The following is a 10,176-nucleotide window of genomic DNA, read 5'->3' as shown; positions in this document are numbered from 1 at the left end:
TTTTTAGATTTAACTTTTAAAATTAATTTAATAAAAAAATAATATTTTAATCAGGTAAAACGGGGAGTTTTGAGTGGCTCTAACTGGTGTTAAAAATTTTAACGGTAGGGAGTTTCTTGTAGTTTCGATTGACCCATGGATTAAATTTCTGAAAAAAAACTAGGGAGTTTTAAATGAATGCGCATTGACCTAAGGAGTTTATATATAAATTCCCTTTAAATAATAATAATAATAATAACAACAACAACACATAAGACAATTAAATCAGAACAAATCAAAATAGTTTCCTAAAGTGAAATCCAACAACATAATCTAGCAAATCTAAAAAACATAAATTAAATAATATTAAATTATATATATATATATAAAGAAATGCAGATGCACATATTATCCGCATCTGCATACCCTAAAATCACTATCCGCATTTGCATCTGTATATGCGGATAGCAGATAAGTGCAGATAGCAATAACCGCCTGCATTTTCACCCCTACTTTTAATATGCAGTTAAGCGCAGATGTGTCTTCAAATAAAATTTGGTATATGCCCAACAAACACAATGGGGCAGATCCCTCACACTCTTATGGGTTGAGATGGATGAAAGATGTTGTACTTGGAAAGCAAAGTGATCACTGTTTTCACATGGTGGTTGTTGGTGATCCACGTATCAAGCTCAGTGAAATTGGTATACCATGTCATGTTGCAGTGCATATTTATGAGTGCTTGAACAAGTGGAACTTTGATAAGTTGAGTGATTATTGTAGACTTCATTGAGAAGGGAGAGGTTTATGTGCATATAAAAGGTATTTTGGTTCTTGTGCGTCATATCAGTGAACTCCAAATTAGGGACACTATATATAGGCCTGGGAATGATGGGGATATTGTGTTGATAAACACACCTCCTTCTATGCATAAACACTCCCTTATAGCTTTGTGTGTTAAGATCCTACAATTGCTTTGAATCAATGGTTATTTGTATTTTATTTGTGGAAACCTAGAAGGAATCAAGTTTATACATGTTGACATGTAGAGTTGAAAACTAAATGCAGGGAATCAATGGTTATTTTTATTTTCTTTGTGGAAAATTTAATCAGCTTACCCTCACTAAGCTAAAGTATGTTTCTCTTTCAACCTCAATAGTTTAGTGAGGGTAAGCTCATTAAAGTTTCTAAGGAAAATTGCAGTTTAACCCCCATAAAGTTGGTAGTGTTTTTTAATTTGAACCCCAAAGTTTCAATTTTTGCAATCCACCCCCTCAAAGTTTCAATTTTTTCAATTCCGCCATTCCGTCAGTCAAAGCCGCTATGACTGACGAAACAATGATCACGTGCGATGCACGTGATCACTTAAGGCGTTTTAGTACTCAAAATACCCCTCATCCCTTCCAAAATACCCAAAGACTTGAACTATGACCATTACCATTTACCAGCTCACCAAGCTGTGATTTTTGCTTCGCCCTGATACCAAAGCCACTACACACAGCAAAACCAGCATTAAAATTGATTCCCTCATCTTCTTCCCCAACCTCTGTTGTCCCTGTCAAAGGTGAAATCTTCTTTACCAAATTCTTCAGACTAAAAAAGAGGCTCGTGCTCTGATCCACACCAAAGCGACAATCACGTGCCGTAGCAATAACTGTAACTGTAAAGACCCTTGAAGTTCATATGTTTCACTACTGTAAATATTTTTTTCTATAAATTCAGTTACTACTACCATAGTAATCATGGAAGCAAATCAAAACAAATTTTAGTTTAAATCCTTTTACTAGGAATTCTTTGCATTAATTTCATGCTGCATGAAGTTGAAAAGGGATGTGAAAAGTTGTTCTGTTCATGCTAGCAAAAACAGCCAAACAGGGGCTAACATGGGACTAACATGGGATCATTTTTAGTTTCAAATTCTTGCCTTAATTAAGCCTTGGCAACTATTAGTGGTATAATCACCACACATGGCAGCAACTAAGTGTTAGTGGTATGATCACTGCACCTAACGGCAATGGCAACTAAATGTTAGTGGTATGATCAGCACACCATGCAGCAACTAAGGTTCATCCCATGTGATGGGTGCAAAGCAAATCCACACGGCACATGTTAATGGCAGCAGCTAAGGATGGGTGCAGTGCATCTGCACATTATTCAACCCTATAATAATGTTGGGAAGGAGTACGAGCTCATCATCACCACCTATGCCGGACTGAACCGGTACCGAGTGGGTGACATCCTCCAAGTCACAGGTTTATACGACATGGCTCCACAATTTCAGTTCATAAGAAGAAAGAACGTGTTGTTGAGCATCGACTCGGACAAGACGGACGAGGTAGAGTTGAAGATGGTGATAGAAAATGCGATGGCGCTCATAAAGGAATTCAATACGAGCGTGGTGGAGTACACGAGCTACGCTGACACGAAATCAATCCCTGGACACTACGTATTTACTGGGAGTTGCTTGTGAAGGATCCGGCCAACTCACCCACCCACGATATCTGGCCAATTTATTTTGCCCCATAAGGGGATATTTTGGGTACGAAAAGGCCACACACATGATCATTGTTCCATCAGTCAAAGCCGCTTTGACTGACGGAATGACGGAATTGAAAAAAATTGAAACTTTGAGTGGGTGGATTGCAAAAACTAAAACTTTGAAGTTCAAATTGAAAAACATTGCCAACTTTGGGGGGTAAATTGTAATTTTTCCAAGTTTCTAATATTATACATCATCTTCACTATCTAAATATATCAAATCATTTACTTTTTATGTCACATCATTTAATTTTTGTTACTATTCAAATAAAAAAATCAATACAAAACAAAATTTTCCACTTTTCAATACCACTTTTCCATTTTCTCATATCAATCACTATTTTTTTTATTTTTTACAAATGAACAGTGCCACAGTGGGGGGTGTTGTTTAAAAAACACCCCCTATATACCTATATACAAATACGTATGAAGGTATATATCGAGTACTTAATTAGTTGGACACAGTACTAAAAATTAATCATGTTATATATATATATATATAATGGAGTATCAAAAAATCAAGTGATTTAAGAGCCACCATTTTTTTTTTAATTTTTAAAAATTAAATATTTAATTAGTTGCTAGGTTTTATAAAACCTAACTACTAATTAAATAATTAACTTACCATAATTAGCTAGGTTAACTTACCTAGCTACTAATTAAATAATTAACTTACCATAAATAATTAAATTACCATAATTAACTTACCATAATTAACCTACCTTAAATTAATCAGCCCTTTTTTGACGTGCCACAAAAATTTCTTGACGTTCCACATGTGGCACATCAAGAATTTCTTAACGTACTGCATGTGGTACGTTAGAATTTCCTGACATGTCACATGTTGACACGTCAGTAAACCCCATATGGACACAAATCCCCATGCCAACTCCTTCTCTTTCCTTTTCCCCCCTTCTTTCTTCCTCTTGACGTACTACATGTGGCACGTTAGAATTTCCTGACATGTCACATGTTGACACGTCAGTAAACCCCATGTGGACACGAATCCCCATGCCAACTTCTTCTCTTTCCTTTTCCCCCCCTCTTTTCTTCCTCCTTACCCCCCCCCCCCAACTCTTTTTTTTTCATATCCTACCATAATATCTTCACATTGCCGTTGTTCTCCCCGGCCTTATCTCAATTTACACTCACTCTCTCACTCGGGTCACTCCCAGTTCATTCATCAGATTAGTTCTCTTCTCTCATGCTTCCCTTCCTCGAACGCTTGTCAGTCAGCCATCTTCTCGACTGATGGTTTTGTCATTTCCATCTCTATCTCTCTCGGCCGATTTTCTTCCCATTTGTTATGTATTGAGTATATTTTTATTAGATGATATGATTTATTGTATTATATGACAGCTATAATTGCTTTGTTTGTTTTATTTTGTCTTCAATTTGATGATGTTTCGTTAATGCACTAGATTGAGTATTTGTGAGGAAGTAATTGATTTGTGAGCTATATTTGGTGATTTTGAGAAGTAATTGATTTGGGGATTCTGAGAAGTAATTCATTTAGGGTCCACATATATGGACACTAAAAAATAAAAAAGGGACTAACTAACCTAGGGTGAATTTATTTAGGGTTCCCATATATGTTTGCTTAGTGTTTAACGGTTCTAGCATTTAAATTTGGAGTTTAATTTGTTAGAAATAGCAACATTTGGGGTTTGAAGAAATTAATATGCATGTTTAGTGATTGACAAATAAGAAATGCATTTGTCAATATATATATTTATGTGAATTATTTGATTTAAATTATCGGTTAAATACTAAATACCCCTCTGGGGTTTGGTAACTTTATTTTTACCCCCCTGGGGTTTCATTTTTATCACAGGACCCCCCTGGGGTTTTGAAAAATGACCAAGTTAGTCCATCCGTTAGGACTAACACATGGACCAATCAGATGTTGACACGTGGCACCTATTTAATTTTTTTTAATTAAAAAAAATGTATTTTTTTTAAAAAAAAAAAAAAGAAAAAAGAAAAGAAAAAAAATTAGAGTGGCTCTTGTGCATTTTTGGGGGGTGGCTTGGCCGCCTTTGTCATCTTGGTGGGCTGGCCACCCGTCTGGCCATGGGGTGGCGGGGAGCCACCTGCAGGCACCGGCCGAGGTGGCTCGGCCACCCTTTGGAACCAGGGGTGGCCCGAAACCCACCACATACCCTTGAGGTGGAGCCTTGGGGTGGCCAAGAGCCACCCCGATCCACTTGGGCTCAGAAATTGGTTTGAAGATACGAGGCTGCATGGGGTGGCGAGCCACCACAGATTTTTTTGAGGGGGTGGTTTGGTACCCCATGGAAACAAAGTGCCAGGGACCACTTGTAGTGCCGGTGGCTTCGGCCACCAGCTATTAGAAGTGTGGGAATTATTATTATTTTTTTAAATGAAATAGGTATCACGTGTCAACATCTGATTGGTCCACCTGTCAGTCCTAACGGTCAACTAACGGATGGACTAATTTGGTCATTTATCAAAACCTCAGGGGGTCCTGTGATAAAAATAAAACCCCAGCGGGGTAAAAATAAAGTTACCAAACCCTAGGGGGGTATTTGGTATTTAACCCTTAAATCATATTTAAATTTTTTGAACATATGGTAGGTATAGTACGTGCATGTTTTGTATTTTTTTTAATGGACTAGTTTAAAAGCATTTAAATATGGACTAGTTTTGGTGTTGTTTAGGTTTTGCAACTTTACATCATGTAAATTACATGTTTAAAAAAAAAAAAAAAAAACCAGCTAGATTTCTTTGAATTTGTACTATATTAATTGGTTTGTATTTAGATTAGGCGTATGTGTTTATTTGTTATTTTTAAGTATTATATATTTGTTCCTAATGTACGTAGAGAAAAATGGACAAGACTTGGATAACAAAGTTTAGGGGTACGAGGGAATACAGAGACCGGTGTAGATTGTTTGTGGACTTCGCAGTTAGTAACTGTACAACTTCTGATGGATTCATCTATTGCCCTTGTAAGACATGTCGAAATAACCAGTGCCACCCGCTTGGTTTCGTATTTGACCACTTGACAGGGGGTAAAGGAATAATGACTACATACACACACTGGTACTATCACGGTGAGAAGCATGTACGGGGTCTTGCTACAAGCTCTAATTTGAATTGTTCGGCCGTAAATGCTGGTGCAATCACAGATCAGGGTGGAGACATGTACGCCATGTTGGGTGATTTATTCGGCATACACAAAGTCAGGGAAGACAATTGTGAGCCTCAAGTTGTGGTGTAAGGGGGTGAAGAAATTGTGAATCAAGAAGCTGTTGAAGGTGAAGTACTAAAGTATTACGACCTACTTAAAAAAGCGGAGAAGCCACTTCATGCTGGGACCAAACATAGGAAACTGAGTGTAACTATATATCTGTACAACTTGAAGTGCGTTGGTGGACTTAGTAACGCGATATTCTCGTCTTTCGTTAAGTTCATCAATTAGTTGCTGCCTGCGAGTGATGAAACTTTGCCAGTTAATACATATGAGGTGAAAAAGTTTCTACGGGACATGAGACTTGAGTATGAGAAGATTCTGGCGTGTCGTAATGACTGTATGTTATTTTGGAAGGGTAATAAGGAGTTGGATTCATGTACCGTCTATGGAAAATCTAAATGGAATGATACAATCCATTTATATGAGGATGGTCAACTCATATCGTCGAGTAAGAAGCGTTCGGTGAAGGTGTTGCAGTGGTTTCTACTCATACCACAACTACAGAGGCTATTTATGTCAGAGCATACTGCGCCCTATATGAGGTGGCATACAGACGGCCTTACTAAGGACGGCGTATTGAGGCATCCGGCCAACGCCGAAGCATGGAAGTCATTCGACAATTTACATCTGGGATTTTCAGCGGAAAGCAAAAACGTAAGGCTTAAACTAACCTCAGATGGAATTAATCTATTTGGGAACATGAGCACATCCAACAACACTTGGCCTATAATGCTTGTACCGTACAACTTGCCTCATTAGATATGCATGAAACAAACGTCTTTCGTACTATCCCTGATTATCCCGAGCCCAAATTCACCTGGAATGAATATACATGTCTACCTTCAACCCTTAATTGAGGAGTTACAGGAACTATGGAATGTAGGAGTACGTGCATTTGACGTCTCAAAGAAAAATAATTTTGTGTTGTGAGCGCAGTTGATGTGGACAATTAATGACTTCCTCGCATACGCAGATTTGTCCGAATGGCCTACCAGGAGTGCGAAGGTATGTCTTTGCTGTATGTACTTGACAAGGTCCAGAAGGTTAAAACATGGCCATAAATGGTGTTTTACGGAGTACAGGCGATACTTGCCTATAGATCATCCGTGCAGGCGGAACAAAAGAACATTTAATGGCAAGCAAGAACTAGAATGTGCTCCCGATGTGCCAGGTAGAGATGAAATCCTGAAATAATTAGAAATGATGGTATTTGGGGATGAGAAGGCCGATAAGGCAAAGCCGGATGATAAAGAGAAAGGAAAGAAGCGGAAGAAAAGTACTAATAATGTATTGTGGAAGAAAAAAAATATTTTCTTTAAGTTACCGTATTGGAAAGATAATTTATTGCGGCACAACATTGATGTCATGCACATAGAAAAAAATATGATGGACAACATACTTGGCACAATACTGGACATTCTAGAGAAAACGAATGACAACCTCCAAGCCCGCACAGACTTGTAAGAAATGGGTTTGATACATACACTTCATTCCTACACGGGCGAGGATGGTAAAACCTATATGCCCCCACCTTCTCTCACGATGTCTATGGATGATAAAAAATATTTTTTGAAAGTGATACGAAATGTAAGGGTGCCCGACGGATATGCCTCGAACATTTCTCGTTATTTACGACTTAAGGAACGTACGATATCGGGTTTAAAGAGTCATAACAATCACGTACTGATGCAACAACTTTTACCTATTGCATTGCGAGGATCACTGCCAGGTAACGTGGTTAGACCTCTTATTGAGATGTATGTATTCTTCAGCGACCTATGTTCAACAACATTGACACAAGAGGATATAGACCGACTACAGGGTGACGTTTGTATCTCTTTGAGCAAGATGAAACAGGTACTCCCCCCCAGGTTTTTTACCAGCATGGTTCACGTGGTTGTGCATCTTGTCAATGAATGCCGACTCAGTGAACTGGTACAGTATAGGTTGATATATCCGGGAGGGAGGTAAATTTGTTTACGGATATTCCTGGTTTTATTTTTCAGTCCAATACAAGACAATTACTAACTAAATTGATTGATTGATCGATGTTTACATGTAGGAGCCTTGGAGGGTTCAAGTCTAATGTGTGTAACAAAGCGGCCCTAGAGGGTTGCATTGTGGAGGGCTACATAGCTACTGAGTTGATGACGTTCTATTCGAGGTATTTAGATGACGCACCAACATTTCACAATAGGACCCAAAAAAATCCGAATAGTTCAAAGGGACTTGGAACACGAGTCGGACTCGACCGCATCACATTGACACAGATTCACCGGTATATTATATTTAACTTGGACGAGTTCCTTCAACTGCGGACATAAGTCGAGGTCCTTTACTGGCATGTGTATGTTCAATCAACTTGCACCATTAGTTTTGAATTATAATGAAACTAGTTTTGAATTGTAGGATGCACATGGATACCTTTAGGCGATCATGCAATATGGGCGAAAGACAGAAGATCAATTGGAAACCCAACATTATGAGCAGTTTTGCGATTGGTACCATGATTATGTAAGACTAACGTTAGAAATTAACAAAAGAACAGTCGGAGTATATTTGCTTCTGGTTCATATCAACTAAACAAACTATCTTTGTGTTTTCCATTGTACGTAATATACTCACTGATCGATCAATTGGACGATCGATGCAGGAAGGAACTTGGTGACAAATTGGTAATTCATTGTAGAGGGCCTAGGTAGTCAGCAGTTAGATACAATAGATATGTGGTTAATAGCAAGCTGCTTCGCACTCTTGCATATGATGCCGGAAAGAAGACTCGGAACAGCGGGGTGTGCGTGCCGACTATTGATGGCGAAACGTATTACGAGAAGTTAACGAAAATACTTGAGATTGAGTACTACGATAGGACTAAGTACATTATGTTCAGGTGTGATTGGGCGGACAACACGAGGGACATGGGATACAAGGTGGACAAGTATGGCTTAATGCTTGTCAACTTCAAAAACCTTGTTCACACGAGAGAGTTGATTATTGATGAGCCGTATGTGCTAACTTCACAAGTTGACTAGGTACTTTACGTCTAAGATGATAGGGACCCAGATTGGGTTTGCGCTGTAAAGACTAAACCTAGAAACGTATACGGCGTTGGTGAGGGTGAAGGGCCTCATGATGGATGTGTCAACTACCACAAGTGTGAGCCGCTGCTATTGACCAGTAATAATGATCACGATTCGCAGGATCACATCGAATACGTCAGACCCGACTTAGATCCAAACCAAGCGTATATGATTGAATAAAAGTTGAATATATATATATATATATATATATATGTGTGTGTGTGTGTGTGTGTGTGTGTGTGTGTGTAGTTCACATTAATTGACTGGTTTCCTGTTATTTCTTATTACATTGATTGGTAGTTGTTCACTAATTATTACATCAACACAATTAATCGGGTGAGTCATTTACATATGACAGTGCATATTTCATACATTGTATACGTAATTAATTGGGTGCGAGCTGTCTTTCGTAGGTTGATATGAGTACTAGGGGGAAGGCAAGTGCACGGAGGTCCACATCTCCAGTGCAGCAGTTTACAACGCAAGGGTCTATATCGTACCACCCTGGTGACAGCGAGCAACAGGACATTGCTATGCTTATGAGGCAGCAGGTTCGGTATCAACCATTACTTTTAGATGATGTGGAAGGGGAGACCCGTGTTCTTAATCCATACGGTCCGACAGGCTTGACCCAGCTGGGGTATCGGTATAAGCCGTCTCTGTACGACAAAGATGCATCCTTTCATACACCTGATCACCTAACGACGATGAGCGAGTTAGGAGTGTGTTCTCATGGCCATGTGGAGCGACTCTACGGCCAACCTAGCGCAAGTATGGATGACAGTGAGACAGAGGCCCTAGAGGACCTGCTTGATGGGACAGGTGCCACAGATGACTCGCAGCTCAAGGACACTACTCCAGCCCGATTAGGCCCTCGCCAAGTCCAGACGATAAGTAAGTATATATGCCCAGAACACCAATATATATGTCTTTATATTTTGCTGTTAGTATTCAATTCGAAATAACTAACATTGGTAATTATTAATGTGTTAGGCATCAATCCAGATGGAAGCACCTATTTAGAGGTGTTCACCATTAACGACTCGAACAGGTTGCCGAGGGTCCCCGCGGGGAAAAAGATCGTACCCGAGTACAATAATTCATGGCAGCCCATAGGATTTAGCGCTCTGAGGTTTAGACGGATGAGTGGTAAGATTATAAGGAGCGGAAATTATGTTAGAATACGGGACGACTGGACGAAGGTACTGGAACGTACGAAGGAGGATATATGGGACGCCTTGATGGTATGTTTTAGCTAGATGTTATATGATAGCATGTGCATTTTAATATGTCAAACGCTCCTAATGCATGTATATATACGCTCTAAGTTGTTAATATATATATATATATATATATATATAT

This window comes from Corylus avellana, chromosome ca1, assembly GCF_901000735.1.
Source record: "Corylus avellana chromosome ca1, CavTom2PMs-1.0".
Lineage (NCBI taxonomy): Eukaryota > Viridiplantae > Streptophyta > Magnoliopsida > Fagales > Betulaceae > Corylus > Corylus avellana.
Note: the sequence above shows the minus strand (reverse complement) of the source record.